Genomic DNA, 12,530 nt, shown 5'->3' on the forward strand with positions numbered 1-12,530 from the left:
ATAGTATCATTTCTGATTCTGATGGATTTTGAACAGGACAGTTTCCCAAAAAAAAAATCCAAGTTTATTACCAGTTATAGGTATCCTCTTGGGAATTCTTGGGAATTCAGGAGGGTAATTCCCTCTTGGGAATTCTTGAATAATCAGACACAAAAGTCAAGTGCATGGCATTCCTTCCGTTATTCTGGATGGAATGCAATGTTGAACATATATAGATCATTCTGATCAGCATAGAATTTTATACAAGCACAGTTTCCATGAAAAAAATTCCAAAGTTTATTACCAGTTATAGGTATCCTCTTGGGAATTCTTGGGAGATCAAGAGGGTAATTCCCTCTTGGGAATTCTTGAATAATCAGACAAAAGAGTCAAGTGCATGGCATTTCTTTTGTTATTCTGGACTAAATGCAATGTTGAACATATATAGACTTTGGAATTTCTTTCATAAAATTGTGCTTGTACAATATTTTACCAGTTTTAGTGAGAGAATAATACAGCAATCAATCAACAGGGTGTTAGTGAATCTCTGCATTCGTATTTAGATTCACAATTATCTAATATAGTTGAGAATATTGGATTGAACAAGATCGAAAAGGAACACATCTTTAGTACATTACAACAGTTATCTGACAATATCGATAGGGGACTTAAAGAGAAATCTATCAACTTGGAGAATTCTCTTCATGATCTCAAATCAACAACAGAGATATTCAGATCGCACTTGAATACGATCAACGATAATAAAGTTGACAAGAATTATTTGGATGAGAAATTAAAAGTTATCTCAGATAAGATTAAAGATTTGCAAGTATTAGATAGAAATTATCTAAATACCAGATTGAAACAACTTAGCACAGAACTTTTTACTAGATTAAATGAAACTCATTCATTATCGGTTGATAAGGAATATTTGATAAAACTGTGCAGGCTTCGAATAACATTGTTTATCAAAACAGAGTTGAAGATCGATTATCTGCAATGACTTATACTAAAGACAAATCTTATGGAGGGGATTGAACAATTTGTTTCAAAAACGATTTGAATACATTGCTAACTACGTTTAGTGAAACTTATGTATTGAAAATGATCTGAGTAGTGAAATGCAAGCATTTATTAAGAAAGATGAATTACAAGCTACACTCAAATCAATTCGTGAGGAAATAGCAACTTCAATTAAAATACAGAGAATGATGAAGTGACGAGATTACAATTTCAGCTGCATTCACCGATTATCTCACTTATTTATACATCGAATAGCATACCAAATAGTACGGAATTATGCTAAAGTTAGTTTCCATATGAATTGGATTGAGGCAAAAGAGCATAATTCGACAGAAGATCAAGTAGGTGATTTAATCACTGATAAGATGGGTCTCTCAATCTATGGCAATGTTCTGAAACCCTAAAGTTAGGATCATATCAATCTTTAACCAATTTTCACTATGCAAATTGCTTGGGAGAAATAGCTACCTACATTCTATTTCAACGTTCACATGCATTTTTTCCAAGCTGAAACAAGATTATGTGCAAAATGTGTTAATGCTCGAATTTGAGATGAATTAGAACAGAGATGCATTCGTCCTTGTGAACTCTGCGAAGTGAAATTGCAAAAACGTGACAATACTCAAGTATTGAATTAGACCGGAACCGCATTCATCCTTGTAAGCTATGTGAACTAAAATTGCAAAACGTGACAATGCTCAAGTATTGAATTAGACCGGAACCGCATTCGTCCTTGTAAGCTCTCTGAAGTGAAATTTTAAAACATGTTAGTCATCAGCCAAGAGCAGAATTGGTGCGTAATGATAACGCCCAAGGTTGTCTCACGGTAAGCTTATCTATACGTTGCTACATAGTGTGTGAGATGAGTGAAAACTACAACAAGAAATGACAATGTTTTTCAGTTTGGTTCTTTGTTAAGAATGTAAGATTTGGTGAGAATGATTTATATCAATATAGATTCAGAAAAGAACTTTGAATTCACTGTTATTCTTCCAAGAATATTCAACTGTGCTTGACACTAAAGTTTTGAAAAGATGAGATTTGAATGTTACTGCTGGACATGTATTCTTGAAAGAATGATAAAATCTCATCCTAGTTGTCAAGTACATCTAGAAATTTATGACAGTGAGAAGTTCGTTTCACTTAAATCTGGCAGTGTTCATTGTGTGTACAACCCGTTGTCAAGAACATGTTTCAGTTAAATTCACTTAAGTTCGTTTCACTTAAATCTGTCAGTAGATTGCCTCTCTCTCTCACACATATCCCTCTCCCTACTATTAATCATCAAATAGACCATGACTAAATGTAATTGAGCGTGACTGAATGTAATTAGTCATGACTATATTAACTAGAGCATGACAAGAGAGAGAGAGAGAGAGAGTATCATTTTCCTCTCCTTCTTCTTCCTCTTCCTCTTCTCCTTCTTCTTCTCCTTCTTCTTCTCCTTCTTCTTCTCCTTCTCCTTCTCCTTCTTCTTCCTCTTCTTCTAGAGAGAGAAAGAGGGAGAGAGAGAGAGATTCTTCTAAGGGGGCGGTTGAGGGGGCGGGAGAGGTGCGGCATGAGCGGGGGGAAGGGGTGAAGGTAGGATGGGTGCGGGGGGAGGGGGGAGGGGGGGAAAAGTCATGAAAAAAGGCGGTTGTATCCGCGTTATCCATCTACTGTGCGTGGGCAGTCCAACTGTGGTTTGATGGTGGTACGAAGGCGGTACGAGGGCGGTACGAGGGAGGAGTTTGCTCGGTACAGGTTGGAAGCACGAATTTGTGTACGCAGCTTTACACTCAAGTCCTTAGGGTACATAATTTTTTAGTTTCATGCAATAAACCAAAAAATGGTACCTTCAAACCACCCCCACCTGTGCTAAGGACAGGAGGTAGGGGTGGGGACTTTAGATATGTTTACCTCTTTACTACTTTTAACAGAACTGTGGGGTCAAAAATTGTCTTCCAAACATTTCCTTCTATACACTTTTCTGAGCATTATATTGCCTGGACTATATGTCAACGTTGATATGATATAAGTAGCAGATAGAAATCTTCAAAAATGTCAGTGTTTATAATCCATCAGCATTCACACATCCAAAAACTTGACTATTTTTTATCAATTTTCACTGAAAATATTATAATAAAGTAAACTCTCCTGTATTGGAGAGAAAAATCAATTCCTCTTGTGAATTTCTCTCCTTCATTTTTAAAGTTCTTATTTACAATCAACCATTATCAATATATCCTACACTAAGAGCTATTCAATCTATATTCGGTCCATGTATTATTTGTCCTGGTGTAAACTGGAATTTTTGGATCATTTTTAAAATTATAATTTGATTTCCTCTGAACTGGATTTCTCATTCATAGGCACTAGATCCATTCATGATTTATCAAGATTTTAGCATATTTGGAGCCGATGACTTTCCTTAGGTGATAGGTGAAAGCTATCAAACCAATTGGATAAAATTGGTGGCACGCCAACTGTAACATGTATTACTGCACTAAATAAAAATTAATCCCATTTCCTTTATCTTTTTGTTTTGTTTATTATTTCTGTTTCATGCTCTGTGATACAATAAATATTCTTGTGATTTCTTAATCGTTCTTGGTGACATTTATTTGACATGCTCAGTTTACAAAACCCTCTAATCCTAGTCTTAAGGACACAAGATGGGAAAAGGCTTAGGACACAGGAGACGAATCAAGGCCACCATCAATAATTGTGGAAGATCTACACGTGAGTTCAATAGTTATTAGAGAGGGCCCTCAGTGCTACAAATCAATTGCAATTTAATAAAGCTAGCTTGTTGAAGGTATATTTAAAAATCAAACTTAGTATTGGAATTTGAGCAAATATTCAAACTTTTAAGGGAAGTCTTAATAAGAAAAATTTATGAGAATTTAATATTTAAGTATGCACAGAGTAAATATTCATCAATATTTTATTTATTATATATGCTCACTTATTAATCCTTTTTATCAGTTATTTATGAGAATTTTCTGAAGCTCATGTTCACGAGATAAATTATTTCATCTGATTTCCACCAGAGGCCGAACTGAAGCCCTGAGATATTTTAATTTTTCATATTGTTGGAAATAAGATTCATAAAAACTTTATTCGACAAGCAATAGCAGGTCGGTAACTGAGCTATAGAAATAGACAGAATATATACTGATTAAAGAAGCATGTGATTTATTAATTGATGCTAATAAGCAAAGTAAAACTTTTTGTGAGCTATCTGTGATATTTTTTGCAATAAATATTCTCTCATATTATTTTTATATTTATTTATATCTATTTTTTATCATTGCTCATTGATATTTCATGCATATTATATATATTTATTTGTTGAATTGTGTACCCTTCATTTATGATCCTGTCTCCATGCATGACCAATCTTGTACTAGTCTATTTTATCTCTAGTATTGACAAATTATTTAAATTATCAACCAACTATATTCTTCACCAAATAAGTTGGATGGATAGGCGATATACAGCATTGATTATTAAATCTTCAGAAATATTACTTTCTCAAGATTCATTTAAACTATTCAGAACTATCACATCCAATTTGGAAGAACATAAGGGTCATAGTATTAAGTTGCAGCAGCACTATAAATGAATAGAATTCATAAGGTACAACCCGTCAGGAATAGCATGAGCTCTAAGTTCAAGATGCGCCGTAGCCCGAGAGAGAATTTTAGTGGTGGGGGAAGCATTTGACTCAGTCTCAACTAGACCTCCGTACGGTGCACATCGCTCCGGTTTGCATAGGCCTAATAGCATAAGCAGTAGGAAAGGCGACAGTGAGCCTTTCGTCTCAACAACAAGCTCCAGCCACCTCCCCTCTCATAGTTTCGAGCGGCCTCCCCACTCTCACTCCATTATCTCTCCTCTCGCGCATCTCACAGCTCATGCTATTCCTGCCTACTAGTACTCTGATAGAGTGTCGCCTTTCATTCCACTTGGTATCATCTCACACTGCTGACCCCTTTGTCAGATGGTGGTGAGTGGCATTGGTGTCGATACCATAATGTCTAATACAAAAATCAGAACCCTTATATCTATCTACATCTTCTGCATCTATAATTGTGGAGTCGACCAGATCAGTCATGAGAACTGTGAATTGTTGAAGCAGTCACCGTTTGCAGTCATTGAAAGCAGAGAATTATTTGATCTCCTTCAAGATCTGGTAAGATATTTGTGGTATTTCTCTTTCAGGAGGCATAAAAATAATAATAGTATTAAATGTTTAAATGTTTAAATGTTTAAATGTTTAAATGTTTGAATGTTTAAATGTTTAAATGTTTAAAAGTTTGAATGTTTGAATGTTTAAATGTTTGAATGTTTAAATGTTTAAATGTTTGAATGTTTAAATGTTTAAATGTTTAAATGTTTAAATGTTTAAATGTTAAATGTTTGAATGTTTAAATGTTTAAATGTTTAAATGTTTAAATGTTTGAATGTTTTAATGTTTAAATGTTCAATGTTTAAATGTTTAAATGTTCAAATGTTTAAATTTTTAAATTTTGAATGTTTCAATAATTAAATGTTTAATGTTTAATGTTTAAATGTTAAATGTTTAATGTTTAAATGTTAAATGTTTAAATGTTTAAATGTTAAATGTTTAAATGTTTAAATGTCTTAATGTTTAAGTTCTTAAATGTTTAAATGTTCAAATGTTTAAATGTTTAAATGTTTAATGTTTAAATGTTTAAATGTTTAAATGTTTAAATGTTTAAATGTTTAAATGTTTAAATGTTTAAATGTTTAAATGTTAAATTTTTATATTTTATTTATATCTATTTTTTATCATTGCTCATTGATATTTCATGCATATTATATATATTTATTTGTTGAATTGTGTACCCTTCATTTATGATCCTGTCTCCATGCATGACCAATCTTGTACTAGTCTATTTTATCTCTAGTATTGACAAATTATTTAAATTATCACCAACTATATTCTTCACCAAATAAGTTGGATGGATAGGCGATATACAGCATTGATTATTAAATCTTCAGAAATATTACTTTCTCAAGATTCATTTAAACTATTCAGAACTATCACATCCAATTTGGAAGAACATAAGGGTCATAGTATTAAGTTGCAGCAGCACTATAAATGAATAGAATTCATAAGGTACAACCCGTCAGGAATAGCATGAGCTCTAAGTTCAAGATGCGCCGTAGCCCGAGAGAGAATTTTAGTGGTGGGGGAAGCATTTGACTCAGTCTCAACTAGACCTCCGTACGGTGCACATCGCTCCGGTTTGCATAGGCCTAATAGCATAAGCAGTAGGAAAGGCGACAGTGAGCCTTTCGTCTCAACAACAAGCTCCAGCCACCTCCCCTCTCATAGTTTCGAGCGGCCTCCCCACTCTCACTCCATTATCTCTCCTCTCGCGCATCTCACAGCTCATGCTATTCCTGCCTACTAGTACTCTGATAGAGTGTCGCCTTTCATTCCACTTGGTATCATCTCACACTGCTGACCCCTTTGTCAGATGGTGGTGAGTGGCATTGGTGTCGATACCATAATGTCTAATACAAAAATCAGAACCCTTATATCTATCTACATCTTCTGCATCTATAATTGTGGAGTCGACCAGATCAGTCATGAGAACTGTGAATTGTTGAAGCAGTCACCGTTTGCAGTCATTGAAAGCAGAGAATTATTTGATCTCCTTCAAGATCTGGTAAGATATTTGTGGTATTTCTCTTTCAGGAGGCATAAAAATAATAATAGTATTAAATGTTTGAATGTTAAAATGTTTCAATGTTTAAATGTTTAAATGTTCAAATGTTTAAATGTTTAAATGTTTGAATGTTTGAATGTTTGAATGTTTGAATGTTTAAATGTTCAAATGTTTGAATGTTCGAATGTTTAAAAGTTTAAATGTTTAAATGTTCAAATGTTTGAATGTTTAAATGTTTAAATGTTTGAATGTTTAAATGTTCAAATGTTTAAATGTTCAAATGTTTAAATGTTTAAATGTTCAAATGTTTAAATGTTTAAATGTTTGAATGTTAAAATGTTTCAATGTTTAAATGTTTAAATGTTCAAATGTTTAAATGTTCAAATGTTTAAATGTTTAAATGTTTAAATGTTTAAATGTTTAAATGTTTAAATGTTTAAATGTTGAATTGTTCAAATGTTCAAATGTTCAAATGTTTAAATGTTCAAATGTTTAAATGTTTAAATGTTTAAATGTTTGAATGTTTGAATGTTTAAATGTTTAAATGTTGAATGTTTTAAATGTTTAAATGTTAAATGTTTAAATGTTTAAATGTTTAAATGTTTAAATGTTTAAATGTTTAAATGTTTAAATGTTAAATGTTCAAATGTTTAAATGTTTAAATGTTCAAATGTTTAAATGTTTAATGTTTAAATGTTTAAATGTTTAAATGTTCAAATGTTCAAATGTTTATATGTTCAGATGTTTAAACGTTTAAATGTTTAAATGTTTAAATGCTTAAATGTTTAAATGTTCAAATGTTCAAATGTTCAAATGTTTAAATGTTTAAATGTTTAAATGTTTAAATGTTTAAATGTTTAAATGTTTAAATGTTAAATGTTTAAATGTTTAAATGTTTAAATGTTTAAATGTTTAAATGTTTAAATGTTTAATGTTTAAATGTTTAAATGTTAAATGTTTATGTTTAAATGTTTAAATGTTTAAATGTTTAAATGTTAAATGTTTAAATGTTTAAATGTTTAAATGTTTAAATGTTTAAATGTTTAAATGTTTAAATGTTTAAATGTTTAAATGTTTAAATGTTTAAATGTTTAAATGTTTAAATGTTTAAATGTTTAAATGTTTAAATGTTTGAATGTTTAAATGTTTAAATGTTTGAAAGTTTAAATGTTCCTTTTCAAATTGCACGTCGACGTATATACAAGGTTTTTGGGAATTATGCATTTGAACAATAATATAAGAGAAAAAAGGAGCCTCCTTCATAAGTCAATATAAGAGTAAAAAACACACTATGGAAATATTCATCATAAATCAGTATGTCTTGATGGGGATTAGCTTTTGATGTTAGTATCTTCTATACAGCAACCCCAACAGCCATTAGCCGTTTTCACCCCGATATCTCCTCGACACGACATACAGACAGGATTTACTCTGATGGACAGTATAAAAGTAGGCTGCGGCTTAAACTTCGCGAGGTCTACTGTTCACAGAACTACTAGTCCATACTCCCAGGAATAACTCTGATTGAAGCAGCAGTGCCCAATCAATTTGTTCTCGATTAATGCATTCTAATTAGTTCTTTAACTTGATGCCAACCCAATGAAGTCATCTCAACTTAATAACAAACTGACAAAATTATTAATTTAGTTGCCAGTTAACAAATGTTTCGAAGAGGTACTCTCTCTAGATTATAGTAACATATGATATGAAAATTTCAATTATAATTAAGAGATTAGGAGGAGAAGAATATGGTAAAAGACGAACTTTAAACCCTTAAAAACCACCCTTAGGGTTGAAATATCACCAAAATATTTCTTAGTGAGCACCTAGGACGTATGAGGAAGCTATATTCCAAGTTTTGTTGCAATCAGAGTTTTCCAGAAATCGTGATCAGTGAGTGAGTGAGTGAGTCAGTTAGATAAAAATTTTATCACTATAGATATACTTAAATAAAATAAAATAATTATGAAATCTAGGCATCACCAGCAAAAAGAAACTCTTTGCTCGCTGGTGAGAGTTGCAAAATAAAAAAATCTGGTGTGGCGCACTCACACAACTTTCCTTGCCGTTATGAAAATTGATCACCTGACGCTAGTGTTCTCGCGCATCCCAAGTCTACTATTCAAAGATATGAGACAGCTGGTGATAGGACAATAACGCTGGAGACACATAAGGTCTGCTATCTCTTCGTAGTGAATGATTTGATTGAACCAACAGTTGCCAACAGTTTGCAATTTAATAATCACATTTTCTCGAATTTCAAGCTTATTTTCAATTTTAGGTGAAAATGTTACTGAACATTGATTGCAGAGATTATCATGCTCAATCTTTTCCACGTGAAATTTTTTGTTTGAATTGTATATGAAGGCTGTCAATTGAGAATCTAAAATCAAACTTTGCATAGATGGGCAGAGCTCCTGAAATTTTCACAGATATAGGACTTGTTGCAGTTGATAGAGATTATCAATGACTATTCCAGGTATCAATTTGATCAAAATTGTTGTAGCCGTTTTCGAGAAAATCGCGAAAAACCCAGTTTTAGACAACATTTTCACCATTCCAGCCGCCATCTTGGATTGCATTTGATCGAAATTGTTCGTGTTGGATCCTTATAGTCTAAGGACCTTACGTTCCAAATTTCAAGTCATTCCGTTAACTGGGAGATGAGATATCGTGTACACAGACTCACACACACTCATACACGCACACACACACACACACACACACACACACACACAACACACACACACACACACACACACCACAACACACACACACAACACACACACACCACACACACACATACACACACACACACACACACACACACACACACACACACACACACACACACACATACACACATACAGACCAATTCCCAAAAACCACTTTTTCGGACTCAGGGGACCTTGAAACGTATAGAAATTGGGGTACCTTAATTTTTTTTGGAAAGCAATACTTTCCTTACCTTATGGTAATAGGGCAAGAAAAGTAAAAAGAAAATCATAATATTTCGAAATAATGCAGAAAGATTAGGTTCAAATTCAATTAATAACTAATAACAGTAGATACTTCAGAACAGAATAAAAAAAAATTAAAAAAATAAAAAATAAATAAAATAAAATAAAATCCAAAAAAAAACAGTAGTATCATCAGAAATCAACAAATATTAAGCTGAGAAAACACTATAAAATAAAAATAATATACTATATTTGAGGTGAATAAATTTACTCTCTCAATCACTGATCACTTCTTCACTGCCATAAATATAATGTGGACCTCACTATTGGTTCGTTTAACAGATATTTTGCATAGAAGTAGTTGTCACTACTGTTCCTACTAAAAAACGTTTTTGTAAGGGATCTCGTTTTGTATTCCAAGTCCTCCAAACACAAAAAACATAATAGGCCTAATTATAAAATAATCTCAATTATTATGTTCATTATACTGTAACTTATCTGTTACACTTACTGTTACTAGGGAAAATTTCCTTCAATTTGCTCACAGTAGATTCATCCAGAGTATATGTTTCATCTTTTCCGGCAATAGATGCTAGACGTTTGATAATACCTGGAAATTTTCAAAATCTCTTTAGTTAGTTGATAAAATGAGCAATAAAACTTCAATACCGTACTTGTTATTTGAATTCCCATATTATACGAGGGTCATCTATTTTCTAATCTCAACAGATATGAATGTATATGAAATCGTTCACCAACAGTTACTTACACTTATAAAATTCTCCAACATAATTGCCGTCAAGGTTGAGGCATTTGTCATTACAGCGGAGAAGCCCAAAAAACCCTTTCCATAAAATGTGCCATCTGATGAGTTAGAATTATTGGTCTATGACATTGTTTCGAAGCTTCACGTTAGTTTGGATGCTCTGCTCTCAAAGTCATGTCGTGAGTTTTGGGAAATGGTAAAAGTTTCTAGAGGCCAAGTCAGATGTGTAAGGCTGTTGATCGAAATTTGATTAGCTGGAAAATCTTTTTGGTTTCGCCATGCACTGTGAGGCCGAGTAGTCATGAATCGAAACAATTTTGGAAGTCAATTCCACAGATGTTTTCCATATTCTGACACCATCCACACGCAACTCATAACATTATTTCATTTTCATGTGTAAACTTGGATAATTATTGGTAGATTTATGCTTAACTATTGCCATTTGCTTGCAAAAACGAATAATGCCACACAACTACTTGGCGGGAGACTCAAGTAAGATGAACTGGTTTATAACTCAACAACGAATTATGAACTGTTTGCATCGATTATAGGGCGTTTGGTGGGGATGACAAGCTGTACAGCTCTGTGAAAACTACCGCCTTAGGCTAGGGCCACACGAGTGCACAAAGTGCGTCCATTGCAACATACCTTTTGACCGTTGTAGAAATACATAGAAGTGAATTAGTGAGGTACGTTTGTACCAAGTAACGAAAGTCGTAACAGCCGGTGATTTTTGAACTGTGCAGAAATGCTACAACACACGTCGAGACATGCAAAAGTTATTGCTTTGTCTGGTTCAATTGCATAAAGCCAACTGACGTTGATGCACCACACTCAACGCTTGTGTGGTGTCATTGGCGACGGCCGCAAAAAGTAAGTTGCAACGGACGCACTATGTGCACTCGTGTTGCCCCAGCCTAACAGCTTGATATGTGATCAGAAATTGGGAAAATGACCCTCATATATTCTTATTTGAAACTGGAACTCGATGTGGGTGATGTTGGAAATTTTTAAACCTTTGATAATCCACTTCTGATTTTTCACTTTTTAGAAATGGGTGAGAAAATAATATGCTTAGCTATGTAAACTTTGTCAATAGAATAGTGATGTCATCGATTAAGTAGACTGAACAATAATAATAAATGGCTGAACCCCATTACAACAAATTACAACATTACAACACAGTAATTAAATTCATGTTTCTGTATGCAAGTGAGACTTCAGCCTTGAACACCGAACTGGATATTGAGGATTTGTGTCGTGTGGGAAGGAAAATCATCAGGAGAATAATGATGGTCCAAGGAAAACGGAAGAAGGTTATAGGCTGCAAAAGAACTGCGTTGTGAAAATATACTTGAAAGTAATTGACAATATCAAAAGGAGGACATTGAAACTCTTTGGAAAAGAAAAATACGGGGAAATAAGTCCAGTTCAAATTAGGAGGAGGAATGTGGATTTTCTCAAGAAACAAGAGAGGCTATATCGGCCAGAATGAAATTTTTTGGGAGAATCAAAGAAATAAGGATCTAGTTTGGCTTCCAAAGTAAATACTTAGCGATTTCCATATAGGTAGTTTGACACATGATAATTATAATATATAATAATAATAATTATTATAATTATGATAATATAATAATAATAATAATAATAGTAAAAGTTGAAAAATATGCTCCAGCTTGTTAAGAAATTCAGTGATTCAAAATGTATGGAATTCGGATTGGAAAAGTGTAAAGTGCTGCATGTGAAAAGAGGCCAAATATCAGGAGAGGTTGATGGAGCTATAGAGTTGAGTGAGGAAGTGCTTATTCAGAGTTTGGGCAGGCCAGATGAATACAAGTATTTGGGTCTTGCTCAGCTCTTATGCAGAGCTAATACTGTCATAAGAAGAGAAATTCAAAGGAAGACTGTGCAATGACTTGAGAAGGTATGCAGAACAGGGCTAGCTCCAGGAATAAAATATCTGCTATAAATACCTGGGCAGTCCCTGTGGTCATGTATACATTTGGCATAGTCGAGTGGACAGATACAGCTTTGCAGGAGTTTGACAGAAAGGTAAGAACAATTTTGACAAAGGATACACTTCATCACCCCCGAGGTGTTGGTGGAAGAGACCTCTTA

General features: G+C 33.3%; 1 protein-coding gene and 1 long non-coding RNA gene across 2 annotated transcripts in view; both read right to left on the bottom strand.

Moving 5' to 3' along the window:
* LOC111053928 overlaps positions 1 to 12,530 on the bottom strand; it is a 239,205-nt gene that overhangs the window by 130,230 nt on the left and 96,445 nt on the right. The window lies entirely within an intron of this gene.
* Positions 1 to 12,530, bottom strand: part of LOC120353046 — a 56,257-nt gene that overhangs the window by 7,232 nt on the left and 36,495 nt on the right. The window contains exon 2 of the long non-coding RNA XR_005572160.1: positions 10,158 to 10,256. This is a non-coding gene — a long non-coding RNA (uncharacterized LOC120353046). The remainder of the gene's footprint in view (positions 1 to 10,157; positions 10,257 to 12,530) is intronic.

Source organism: Nilaparvata lugens, chromosome 9 (genome assembly GCF_014356525.2).
Source record: "Nilaparvata lugens isolate BPH chromosome 9, ASM1435652v1, whole genome shotgun sequence".
Lineage (NCBI taxonomy): Eukaryota > Metazoa > Arthropoda > Insecta > Hemiptera > Delphacidae > Nilaparvata > Nilaparvata lugens.